We start from the raw sequence: 13,667 nt of genomic DNA on the forward strand, positions 1-13,667 counted from the left end.
ACCCCAAAGATACAGATGTAGTGAAGAGAAGGGCCATATGCACCCCAATGTTCATAGCAGCATTGTCCACTGGATTAAGAAGCTGTGATTAATGCTTTTAAAGAGCAGAGCCCGCAAAGAGAAGCTCACAGTTCTCATGCTCAGATTATTGCAAATTCCAAATGCACAGGATTTGAAAGTGTCGAGCCCTCTTAAACTTTGTGCTGTCTGTGAGACAGATTGGTGAAAATAATTCCTCTTTCCTTCCCATCTCCCCTGCTTCCGCCCCCAGCTTAGCCTTGATTCCATAGGCTGGGCTGGAGTAGGAGCCTCCGAAAGGCTGGGCTTCCCTGGAATGCTCGCCGCTGAGGTCATGAGGTCCTTGTGCGCATTTTCTACAGAGAGAACAACAGGTGAGTTCACCAGTGACGGTATCCATACACGCAGCCCTGTGGGTGATGGGTAGTAAGGAAGGCACGTATTGCATGGTGCACTGGGTGTTATACGCAACTAATGAAGCATCGAACTTTACATCAAAAACCAGGGATGTACTGTATGGTGACTAACATAATATAATAAAAAAAATTAAAAAAGAAAAGAAACACAGGCCCCACCACGTAGCTTCTAAGAATTCGCTGTTAAGACTTGATGTCAGTAGAACAAAATGGGTCTGGCGGATGAGCACTGACGTGTGTGTGGAGGTCAGCAGACTCCCCTGTGCTGGCCCCTTGGGGGATGGCTCTGCTGCTTCCCGCCCCAGAGGCGGATCTACCAGCAGGTAAGACCGGGAATCCACCCCGGATTTAAGAGAGTGCAAGAGGTCTCCGTGGCGACCTGGGACAAAGCCTGAATGGAGTGGGTTTGGGGGAGAATGGAAGGTGAGGGGAATGGGGACGGTGAGAAATGACTACGTTCTGAAGGATTTTGATGCAAGAGTGAGTGAAGAAATGGGACGGTAGTAGGGGCGGAGGTGGGGGAAGGGAGGGTTGGGATCGAGAGAAGATGGCGCAGTTGTGAGCTCGGGGAGAGCACGGGGAGCAGAACTGACCACGTCAGGGATGGACGGAATGAGTGCAGTTGAGCGGTTGTGGGTTGAGATATCAGAGGGAGAGCTGCCGTGTACAACTGAGGTGACGAAGGGCCCGGACACGATCTTGAGCGCAGCGAGGTCTGACCTGTCAGGGGGATGATCTCACTGCCAGAGGGAGCGCTCCTGCTTAGATCGTGCTGAGCAGGCTTCTAGTGCAGCCGGGGAGGACCCTGAGCCAGAGAGCCGTGCCCTGTGGACGGCTGAGTAGCGAGGCTGGAACACCCAGGTCCCCAAGGACGTGTGCAACAGGGCCACCGTGTCAGCCCTGGGCTGCCTATCTCAGGACTTCCTACCGAGGGGTGGAAGATCGCCTCTCTCACTTAGGCTACTGCTATTTTGGTTCTCAGTTCTTTGCAGGTGAACCTAATTCTAATAGTAATAAAAAATAAGCCAATATAGCAAAATTTCATTAAATAAAATAGAATTTGGGGCTGAAAGTAATAAGTAGTGAGAAAGAAGAGCAGTACCTAAACTAATAAAAGGAACAGTCCTCCTCTCCCCCAAATCGTGTACTTAAATGCACTTTATCACATAGTGTCTTATATAAATATGTATATATATTTAAATAGGCTTCATTTTTAAGGGCAGTTTTAAGTTCACAGAAAAACTGGAAGATATACAGATTTCCCATACATCCTCTGCCCCCACACATGCACAGCCGGCCCCATTATCAACATCCCCTGCCAAACTGGCTCATTTTTTGCATTTTTTCCAACCAATGAACCTATACTGACACACGATTATCACCCAGAGTCCATAGTGTACATTCGGGTTCATTCTTGGTGTTGTACATTCTGTGGGTTTGGACTAATGTATAATGGCATGTACCCACCGTTATAGTATCATACAGGGTAGTTTCACTGCCCTAAAAATCCTTTGTACTCCACCTGTTCATCTTTCACTCTTCTCTAACCCCTGACAACCACTGATCTTTTTGCTGTTTCCATAGTTCTGCTTTTTCCAAAATATAGTTAGAATCGTGTAGCGTGTAGCATTTTCAGATTGGTTTCTTTCACTTTGTAATATACACTTAAGTTTGCTTGATATCTTTTCATGGCATGATAGCTCCTTTCTTTTTAATGATGAATAATTTTCCACTGACTGAATGTGCCACAGTTTATTCATTCACCTAGTGAAGGTCATCTTTGGTTGCTTCCAAGTTTTGGCAATTGTGTGCAGGTTTTGGGGTGGACATAAATTTTCAGCTCCTTTTGGTAAACACTAAGGAGCATGGCCACTGGATTGTATGATAGGAGTACGTTTGTAAAAACCACCAAACTGTCTTCTAAAGTGAGTATATCATTGTGCATTCCTACCAGCAATGAGCGGGAGTTCCTGTTACTGCACATCCTCACCAGCATTTTGGTGTTCCCAGTGTTCTGGACTCCAGCCTTGTAACAGGTATGTAGAGATATCCCATTGTTGTTTTAATTTGCATTACCTTAATGACATGTGATGTGGAGCATATTTTCTTATGTTGACTTGTCATTTGTATATCTCCTGGGTTAGGTGTCTGTTGAGGTCTTTGGCTCATTTTTTTTTTAAGATTTTATTTATTTATTCGACAGAGATGGAGACAGCCAGTGAGAGAGGGAACACAAGCAGCGGGAGTGGGAGAGGAAGAAGCAGGCTTCCAGCAGAGGAGCCTGATGTGGGGCTCGATCCCACAACGCTGGGATCACGCCCTGAGCCGAAGGCAGACGATTAACCACTGTGCCACCCAGGTGCCCCTGGCTCATTTTTTTTTTTAAATCAAGTTGTTTGTGTTTTTATTGTGGAGTTTTAAAAGTTCTTTGTATATTTTGGGTAACAGTCCTTTATCAGGTGTGTTTTTTGCAAAGATTTTCTCCTCGCCCATGGCTGTCTTTTCATTCTTTTACAGAGAAAAAAAGTTTTAATTTTAATGAAGTCCAGATGATCAATTCTTTCTTTCATGGATTGTATCTTTGACATTGCATTGAAAAAGTCATCACCAAACCCGAGGTCATCTAAATTTTCTCCTATATTATCTTCTAGGAGTTTTATAGTTTTATGTTTTACATTGAGGTCTCTGGTCCATTTTAAGTCTTGTGAAGAGTATAAGAAACGTCTGAATCTAGATTCTTTTGGGTTTTTTTCGTTTTGTTTTGCATGTGGATGTCCACTTGTTTACCATTTGTTGAAAAGTCTATCTTTGCAGGGTGCCTGGCTGGCTCAGTCAGAGGAGCATGCGACTCTTGATCTTGGGATTGTGAGTTCAAGCCCCGTGTTGGGTGTAAAGATTACTTAATAAAGACATATTTTTTAAAAAGTCTATCTTGGGACACCTTGGTGGCTCAGTCGGTTAAGCATCTGCCTTCAGCTCAGGTCATGATCCCAGGGTCTTGGGATCGAGCGCCATGTCCAGCTGTCTGCTCAGCGGGGAGCCTGCTTCTCCCTCTGCCTGCCACTCCACCTGCTTGTGCTCTCTCTCTCTCTGACAAATAAATTGAGTCTTTAAAAAAAGAAAGTCTGTCTTTGCTCCATTGTTTTGCCTTCGCTCTTTTGTCAAAGATTAGTTGACTATATTTATGTGGGTCTGTTTCTGGGCTCTCTATTCTGTTGTGTTGATCGGTCTTTTTTTTTTTGGTCAATACGGCACTGACATTATAGTATGTCTACAGTATACTTGAGTATAGTATATCTATACTATGTCTTGAGTTTGGGCAGTGTCCTCCAAATTTCTTCTTTTCCTTCAATATTGTGCATGTTACATTTTAACGTACTCCTTTCAGACATGAGTGCTCAAGTGGAGTAGAAACTAGTACTAAATAAATAGAGTATAAATATCCAAAAGGTGACCATGTATTATGTCCTAAAGTTTATTCTTATTGCAGACGACAGAATCTACCCAAGTTAATTTGAGCAGAAAAGGACTAATAAGATACTAGGTAGCTCCTTGATTCCACAGGAGGTCCTGGAGGTAGGCTTGTATACCACCTTGCCAGCAGAGAAGTGTTCAGAGCCCGTACAACCAGGACATACCTAACCACATCAGGGGATGGTTCTAGAAGAAACTTCCCTGCTATCACCTCTACCACCTGTACTCTGCACCTTTGACAGGAGGGGTCAGATGCCAGTCAGCGCTCCCTGCATGAGCCTCAAGTCTAGGACACAATGTCTGCTGCTGGTTGCTGGTTAAATATGTCTCTCCACACTCAAAAAGCCACCAGCCCAGACAGCTTAACTGACAAGCTCTTCTAAAATGTCATAGGGGGAAAAAAAGCTCTTATAAATTTTTTCACAGACTAGAAAAAGAGGGAAAGCCACCCAACTCATTTTATGAGACTAGTGTACTATGATACTCAAATCAGAAAATAAAATGATAGGCCGATCTCTCTTATAAATGTCAAAAATTAAATTAAAAAAATTTTAAATCACATTTAACACTCTATTAGTAAAAAACAAAAACAAAACACATTTATTATGACCAAGTAGGGCCTTTGGGGAGCACGAGGTTGAGAGAGGGAGTCCAGTGTGTAACTAAGACAGTAGGTTCTGGAGTGCGTGTGTTTGCTACTTCCTAGCTGTGTGACCTTGGGCAATTTGCCTAAGCTCTCTTTGCTTGGTTTCTCACCTGTAAAATGGATATAATAATGGCTCCGACCTAGTAGGATTATCGTGCATATTAAATGAGTGAAATAAATCAGGAACTTAGAAAAGAGCTCCAATTAAGTTGTCATTATCTCATGCATGTGCTTCTCAAATGCGGTGGATAAAGAGGCCGATCAAGAATGAGGAGACTGAGGACTGACATCAGCAGCAGGTGCTGGCCAAGGATGGCAACAAGCCAGATACTCCCTTCCCTCTATGCTTACGTGCCAGCCGAGGGGGACAAGGGATGCTGTTCTGGGTTGAATAGAACCCAAAACTGAATTCTGAACCTAGGGTGACAAAGAAATTACTGAATCAAACTAAATTTCTCTGAATGGGAGCAATCAGTTTTTGCATCAAGCAGAATAGAGGTTCAGAGTCAGAAATCACACTGAGTTGTAGAAATCAGAGCTACATTTTAGCACTCCTAAGTCAGGGCTGTGAACGGGGCCAGCTAGGTAATTTGCAGGGCTGGTACAAAATAAAAATGCAAGGTCCCTTGTTCAAAAAGTAAGAATAATGTGCTGTTAAAGATACTAAACGTGTAATGTTTTTTATTCCGAGGTCCCTCTCTCAACTTGCCATGGTGCTTTTAATTTGTTATTTAATATCGTTCTAAGTAAAGGAATATTAAAATTTTAAATTATCAGCATGAATTTTACCTTCATCTTATATTGTGCCATGGCAGTTTTAAATGCAAATTTAAGAACTTTTAACTCCTGTGTGGAGTCACTGAAATTACCCAATTCATATTTCAAAGCTCATACATGAATATGTATTTTGTTCTTACCAAAACAGTGGAAATGCTGCACAAAACTAGTTTAACTGGCTTTATTTTTGCTTCACTATACACACACATTCTTCCAACACTCTTTACCCTCACCTTACTGATGAGCGAGGAAGGACTGAAAGAAAAGGAACTAAGGATCACTCTGACTTTCCCTTTCCCTCCGTAACATAGCTGCATTCATTTTTTTTTAAAGATTTTACATATTTATTTGACAGTGTGAGCACAAGCAGAGTGAGAGGGAGAAGCAGGCTCAATCCCAGGACTCAGGTGTCCTGACCCCAGCTGAAGGCAGACACTTAACCAACTAAGCCACCCAGGCGTCCCTGCATTCATTATTTTTTTACATTTTATTTATTTATTTATTTGAGAGAGAGTGCTCACAGGGGAGCACAGGGAGAGGGAGGGGCAGAAGGAGAGGGAGAAGGAGAAGCAGACTCCCCACCAATCAGGGAGCCCCACCCGGGGCTTTGATCCCAGGACCCTGGGATCATGACCTGAGCGGAAGGCAGATGCTTAACTGACTGAGCCGCCCAGGCGCCCCAGCATAGCTGCATTCATAATCCCCCTGTCCTCGCTTGCTGAAGATCTGTGTGTCATGGGCCCATCAGAGTCAAGGGAAGAGTGTATAAGGAAGGTCAGCGTAGGAAGAAAACATGGAGGCTGCTAATTATCTTAGAGAAAACTGTTTTGATGGAGTGAAGTGGGTGGAAGCCGCATTGAAGGGAGTAGAACTAACTGAGACACTGAGGACACAGGGACAGTAAGTATTAACAAGGAGTTTGGGAAGGATAGGCAAGGGCCGCACCTAGAGGGGGTGTAGGGTTTTGAGGAAGAAATCAGTTTTTAACTGATAAGCTCCTGCCTCATAGGATTGTGGTGATTAAATACATAATCCACACGAAGGGTTAAATCTAGTGCCTGGTACATAGTAAGCACTCAACAAACATTAGCTTTTTTTTTTTTTAAGATTTTATTTATTTGTTTGACAGAGAGAAAGAGAGAGAGCGTGAGCACAAGCAGGGAGAGTGGCAGGCAGAGAGGGAGAAGCAGGCTCTCCGCTGACCAAGGAGCCCCATGCCGGACTTGATCCCAGGACCCTGGGATCATGACCTAAGCCAAAGGCAGACGTTTAACCAACTGAGCCACCCAGGGGCCCCAAACACTAGCTTTAAAAATAGAGTGAAGTAGTATTAATGTCTCCAGTTTGTAGAACTGCAACTCTGATTCCTAACTTTCAAGTGCTCTGTTAAATGACTTCATGTCCTTGGGCACCCGGCTGGCTCAGTCCGGAGAGCATGTGACTCCTGATCTCGGGGTCGTGTGTTTGAGCCCCACGTTAGGTGTAGAGATTACTTAAATAAATAAGTAATTAAAAAAATAAATAAATGACTTCATATCCTACTGAATTACCACTCTTCCCTTCCCCTCTTTTAGGCAGATTATTGATTAAGCCACTCATCCAAAGAAACTTGCTAAAGTGTTCCAAGTACTAATCAAGCTGGATAAAATATTAACAGTACTTATTTTTTAATACAATACTTATTTTTTAATCCTCAAAGCAATTACATACTCTGTCCTAAGCATACATAATGAATGCAGGGGACCATGCTTTGCCATCCCCAAGTCAGAGTCTTTTGGAAAACCAACAGGCTTAAAGACCAGTCAACACTATGAAGTGAGCGCCACCTACTGTGGAGAAACTTAAAGGCATTCTCAGTCCTAATGTCTTGATTGGGCTTAAAGACATGCCTTGTTCCAGAGATCCTTCAGGTGGGTGAAACTTAGGTGAGACTTATTTCAGTTAGCTAGTTAAAAACTTAGAGCTTGAGAAGCTCCCTTTTACTTTTAACTAGTTAATTCATTAACTGGCCAAATAGACCCCCTTTTAACTAGAAAGTTTTATCTTTCAACTAAGCTTTAAGTTTTAAAATTCAAATTTTAACTTTGATTTCAGCAATCGGCATTTCTAAGACTAGCTTGATAAGCTTCCATTTTTGAGCTAGAACAAAAAACTTCAAATCCCCCTTCATCAATCACTTTCTTTATGCCAGGCCCGAGACACAGGGGATACAGAGTTTTAAAAAATTATCACCATGGAGAGCAACAATATAAAAATATTATCAAGTGTTAAAGGTTAAAATGAAAGTCTATAGGAAGTAAAACCAGAATAGAGAGAAGGTGGCAGTTCATTCTGTGTGAGCTTCTCCAGAAGTGACATTTGAATGACAGTGTCAGAACTGGTGGGAACTAATGCATTTGTCCATTTACTTACAAAGTGCCTACCGTGTACAAAAGATAAGTCATACAGGATTCATTTTGTAAAAGAGCCCATGGCCTAGTGAAGGAGGCAGATATTTAAACAAGTTATCCCCCTCTCTTTGTATAAAACTAGAATAAAATTTGGTAATTTGGAATGGAAATATAAACATCAAGAGACCCAGATACCTATGCCTACAAAGAACTCAGTGTAAAGTGCCGTAATAAGACTAACTACAATTTATGATGGTAACAGAAGGATGGCATGAGGATGAAACATGGTCTTACTTACTTTGGAACCCCGGGCCAGCACAGGGCCTGCAACATAGCAGCCAATCAAGGCGAAGCAAATTGTGCCCAGGGGAGGGAAAGGCTACAGAAGGGCTCATCAAGGAGAAGATTGAACTAGCTGTTGAAGTTAAGGAGTTTTCAAGGTTAACAACAGGTAGAGATGGGATCGGAATAAGGAAGCCAAGGAAGAGAATCTGAGCAAAGGAATTAGTACAGAAAAGACAGATTTGTGAGCGAATATAGTCCATTGAGGAAACTGCCTATAGCTTGGTGTGTTTGAAGTATAGGGTGGGAATAGGGCGAGACTGGAGAAACAGGGAAAAACTCACTTCATGGGAGGGGACTCACGTACCATACATGGGAGTTAGGACATTACTATTCACACATACTGTGTTAAAAAGACAAGTCTAATGGCAAGGAAAGGATAAATCAGAGTGGGAAGAGTAAATAAGAGAAGCTTTTGCAGGAAGGTGTGCAATTCGAGAATGTAGCCTGAACTGAGGCCATAGAGTTGGAGAGAAAGGGACAGATTCAGAAGATACATGTGACCATTTTGGCAACATGGAAGACTAGAGATCCTGAAATTCTTTGGCTGGATAGCATCTAAAATTACTCAACAAGATACAAATGCACACAGTTTCTTAGTCTCTTTTACATGATTAGATGAGCTGCAAGAAGGAAGGGGAAAGGGGCGCCTGGGTGGCTCAGTCGTTGAGTGTCTGCATTCAGCTCAGGTCAGGATCCCAGGGTCCTGGAATCGAGCCCTACATCGGGCTCCTTGCTCCGCAGGAAGCCTGCTTCTCCCTCTCCCACTCCCCCTGCTGATGTTCCCTCCCTCGCTGTGTCTCTCTCTGTCAAATAAATAAATAAAATCTTAAAAAAAAAAAGAAGGGGAAAACTAATGAAGTCAGGAATAAAATGGAAGTTTAAGGCCTGGGAGGGAGCATAAAACTAGGGAAAGGAAAGATGAAATCAGTGAGGGAGGTGACTGCGGAAGCCTTCAGATATCCTGAGGCGTACGTGAGCCATGGGCAGCAGTGCCACTGCACAGAGGAACCAGGGAATAAGACCTCAGGCCCACACAGGGAAGGGAGACAGCAGAGACCACTCTAAGTAAATCTGGGACACGGGAAAGGCTATTGAAGGAAGCTGGGTGGGGGGAATCTTCTCCACAAAGGTAGAGAATAAGGAACATTGTTTTGGCTTGGGTTTGGAGAAAAGTTTAAAAAAAAGAAAGTCTCCCGTGAGAAATTTAGTGATTGACCAGCTCTCACATGATTTTGGCCTGAATCTGCATTTATTCTGAAGGTCTTAAAAACTGCAAACCTCTCCACCTCCCAAATCATTAAGATGGACCCAGGTCTGGAATGCCTCTGGGCATAAGCAAGAAATTGAAGAAATCCTCCTTGGGGAAAAGAGTGGATTAGTTTTCTATGGCTGCTGTAACAAATTACCAAAAATACAGTGGCTTAAAACAACACAGATTTATTATTTTACAGTTCATAGGTCAGAAGTCCAACATGGGCCTCAGTGGGAGTGTCTGGAGGTTCTAGGGAAGAATCCAATTCCTTGCCTTTTCCACCTTCTAAGGGCTAACCATATTCTGTGGTTCATAGCCCCCTTCTTCTGTCTTCAAAGCCAGCAACTTTCCATCTCTCTGACTCTTCTGTAGTCATATCTCCTCTCACTACAGTTGGGGAAAATTCTCCAGGTTTAAGGACTCATGTGATGATATGGGGTCCACTGGGCAATCCAGAATAATTTTTTCATTTCAAGGAAGTTAAACTTAATCATGTCTGCGAAATCCCTTTTTCTATGTAAGACAATATATTCATAGGTTTCAGGCAATAGGACATCAGCATCTTTTGGAGATCATTATTCTACCTGCCACAAGAACCCTCAACCCATACCTCAAAATATTCCTAAGATACAGTTGCAACAAATGTGAACTTATAACCTTAAAAGATGAAAAATTAAAAATCCCACACAAAGAAAAAGCCATCATAAGCAAGGGTCAACCAGAAAAGATTAAAATAAATAGAACCAGACTGAGAAAGATTTCAGATATTAGAATTACTGGATAAAAAATTTTTAAATAGCAATACTTTATATGTTTAAATAAGTGAAAGATGAAGTTTAAAATGTAATAAGGAGAAAAAAAGAAATATACAGACAGATTAAAGCATTATAGATAGATATAGATACAAATATCTATATCTATCGATCTATCTATGTATATCTTTTTTTAATATTTATTTGAGAGAGCAAGCATGAGAGAGAGAGAGTGCACACAAGCAGGGGGGAGGCACAGAGGGAGAGGGAGAAGCAGACTCCCCGCTGAGCTGGGAGCCCAATGTGGGACTTGATCCCAGGACCCTGAGATTGTGACCTGAGCTGAAGGCAGATGTTTAACTGACTGAGCCACCCAGGCGCTATGTATATAGATATACAGATATATAACTTTAAGAAATTACAAACATCACAAAGGAAATGAAAAATTCATTGCTAGGGTAAATAGACTAGATGCAGCTAAACAGAGAATTGGTTAAATGGAAGATAGAACTGAAGAAATTATGTAGACTATAAATTGGAGGTTAAATTCATACGAAGAAATATAAAGAAATTAAGAGACATGGAAGGTAAAGTTAAGGCAAGTTTATTAGGTATATTTTCTATCTTTCACATACTACAGATAACAGGTTTGCCAACTATTTGGCCACATTACTGCTCTTTAGGCCTTTATCTGCTGTATAAAAACCACCCCAGAACATACTGCCTTAAAACTACAACCATTTTACTTGTTCACAATTCTGAGGGTCAAGAATGTGACCAAAGCTTGGGTGGATAATTCTTTTGCTCCACATTGGTTCATGAAGTTGCATGTCAGATAGTGCTAGTGTTCTCACATGTCTGATGCCTTGGTAGGGCTGGCTGGAAGACTAGAACTCTGCACTGCCTCACTACATATAGATTTCTTCACACAGCTTGTCTGAGCTCCATTTAAGTGTGACTCAGCCTGAGGAAGTGTTCCACACAGCAAAGAAAGAATCTGTAAATCTCTTAAAGATCAGTCTTAGAAATTGCAATGTATCACTTCTACTACATTCTATCGAGCGAAATAGGTCATGGGGCCAGCCTAGATTCAAGAGGAGAGAAAAATAGAACCCACATAAGCTACTCCAGTTTTTAATGGAACTTTGCAATCTGATTCTTAAATTTATATGGAAGGGTAAAAGCTAAAAATAGACAAGACATCTTGAAGCAAAACAAGACATAAGTGCTTGTCCTGCCAGATATCAAGGTTTAATTTTAAACTGTAGTAATTATACAGGTAATAAATCAGAAAATGTATAAACAGACTCATATTTGTAAACTAAATACATGACAGAGGTTACTATAGATCCCTGGAGTAAGGATGGACTATTTAATAAATGGGCTGGGATAATGCTTTATCCATATGGAAAAAATAAAATAAAATTAGGTTCATACCCTAGATTGTACACAAAAAAATCAATAAAAGTTAAATGTAAAAACTTTCAGAAGAAAATATTGGAAAAAATAATTTTAACCTCAGGATAAGAAAGTACTGCTTAGATTGGATCAAAAACAAAAGGAGTGGGGGCGCCTGGGTGGCACAGCGGTTAAGCGTCTGCCTTCGGCTCAGGGCGTGATCCCAGCGTTATGGGTTTGAGCCCCACATCAGGCTCCTCTGGTATAAGCCTGCTTCTTCCTCTCCCACTCCCTCTGCTTGTGTTCCCTCTCTCGCTGGCTGTCTCTATCTCTGTCAAATAAATAAATAAAATCTTTAAAAAAAAAAAAGGAGTGGATGGCTCAGTCAGTTGAGGGTCCAACTCTTGGTTTTGGCTTAGGTCGTGATCTCATCGTCATGGTCTCATGGTCGTGAGACTGAGCCCTGGGTCAGGCTCTGCACTGGGCGTGGGTCTGGTTGGGATCCTTTCTCCTTCTCCTTCTGCCCCTCCCATTTGTGCTCTTTCTCTATATAAGGTGAATAAGTCTTAAAAAAAAAAAAAAAGCAAAAAACAGAAAAGCAGACCATAAAAAAAAGACTGATAAATTAGACCTTATTAAAATTAGGAACATCTATATTAAAACAAAACATAAAAAGTGAAAAGATAAGTCTCATAAGTTGTTTTTTGTGTTTTTATAAATCAGCAACTTGATTCCAAATTTAGATGGAAATGCAAAACATTCTAGAATAGTTAAAATACCTTTGAAGAACAAAGTTCCAGAGGACTGACACTATTTGATTTCAAGACTCACTGTAAAGCTACAATAATTAAGATTGTGTGATACTGGTATAAGGACAGATATACATATTTTTTAATTGAAGTATAATTGACATACAATGTTACGTTAGTTTCAGGGGTACAACAGAGTGATTCAACAACTCTGTAGGTTATGTTATGTGTATCACGAGTGTAGCTACCATCTGTCACCATACAGTCCTATCATGATAGTATTGACTATATTCCCTATGCTGTGTCTTTCATCCCCTTGACTTATTTATTCCACAACTGGAAACATATATCTCCCACCCCCTTCACTCGTTTTGCCCATCCTCCCACCCCCACTTACTTATATTTATATATATATGTGTATATATATACACACATATATATACATGCCACATTTTCTTTATCCATTCATCTTTTGATGGACAATTAGGGTGCTTCCATATCTTGACTATTACAAATAATGCTGCAATAAACACAGGGAGTGCATATATCTTTTCAAAATAGAGTTTTCATTTTCTTTGGGTAAACACCCAGCACTGGAATCATTGGATCATATGGTAGATTTCTAATTTTAACTTTTTGAGGAAACTTCGCACTGTTTTCCACAGTGGTTACATCCGTTCACATTCCCACCAACAGTGTACAAGCGTTCTTTTTTTCTCTGCATCGTGGCTAACGCCTGTTATTTCTTGTCTTTTTGATACTAGCCATTCTGACAAGTGTGAGGTGATATGTTGTTGTGGTTTTGATTTGCATCTCCCTGATGATGAGCGATGTTGAGCATCTTTTCATGTATCTGTTGGCCATTTGTATGTCTTCTTTGGAAAAATGTCTATTCAGGTCTTTTGCCCATTTTTAAATTGGATTATTTGGGTTTTTTGGTGTTGAGTTGTATAAGTTCTTTATGTATTTTGGATATTAACTCTTTATCAGATATATCATTTGTAAGTATCTTCAGACATATAGATTAATAGAATTTATTAATAGAGTTTAGAAGCAAAAAATAAAGAGTTAGTAAATAAACCCACATGTATGTAATTAACTGATTTTTAACTAAGGTACCAGAGTAATTCAGAAGAGAAATGATGGACTTTTCAAAAAATGGTGCTGGACTATCTATATACAAAATTGGATAATCTCAATTATTATCTCACACCATATCCAAAAATTAACTTAAAATAGAAAATAGAACTAAATTATAAGTGCTGAAATTACACAATTTCAGAAGAAAGCCTTTTTGGTCTAATAATAATATAGCAAATGCATGTATATTCCCCATGCAGCATACAAAGCAGAACCAGAGTCAACTGAAGCCATCCTTGTCCTCCTTCCCAGTCTCCTTTCCTGTCTTTCCTCTCTTTCCTCCTGCTGGGAAGTTGCCACCAGCTTGACT

General features: G+C 40.9%; 1 protein-coding gene across 4 annotated transcripts in view; it reads left to right on the top strand.

The window, feature by feature from the left end:
• USP1 (ubiquitin specific peptidase 1) overlaps nt 1–13,667 on the top strand; it is a 96,660-nt gene that overhangs the window by 48,723 nt on the left and 34,270 nt on the right. For 2 of the 4 annotated variants that reach the window (XM_019798017.2, XM_034653601.1), the window contains one exon: nt 2,389–2,470. The exons of 1 other annotated variant lie outside the window; for it this stretch is intronic. The gene's annotated coding sequence lies outside the window, so the exon portion shown is untranslated. Of the gene's footprint in view, nt 1–271; nt 393–2,388; nt 2,471–13,667 lie in introns of those variants that run through there. One more of the 4 variants, XM_019798015.2, reaches the window with a different exon arrangement.

The sequence above is a fragment of the Ailuropoda melanoleuca genome, chromosome 2 (genome assembly GCF_002007445.2).
Source record: "Ailuropoda melanoleuca isolate Jingjing chromosome 2, ASM200744v2, whole genome shotgun sequence".
NCBI classification, from domain to species: domain Eukaryota; kingdom Metazoa; phylum Chordata; class Mammalia; order Carnivora; family Ursidae; genus Ailuropoda; species Ailuropoda melanoleuca.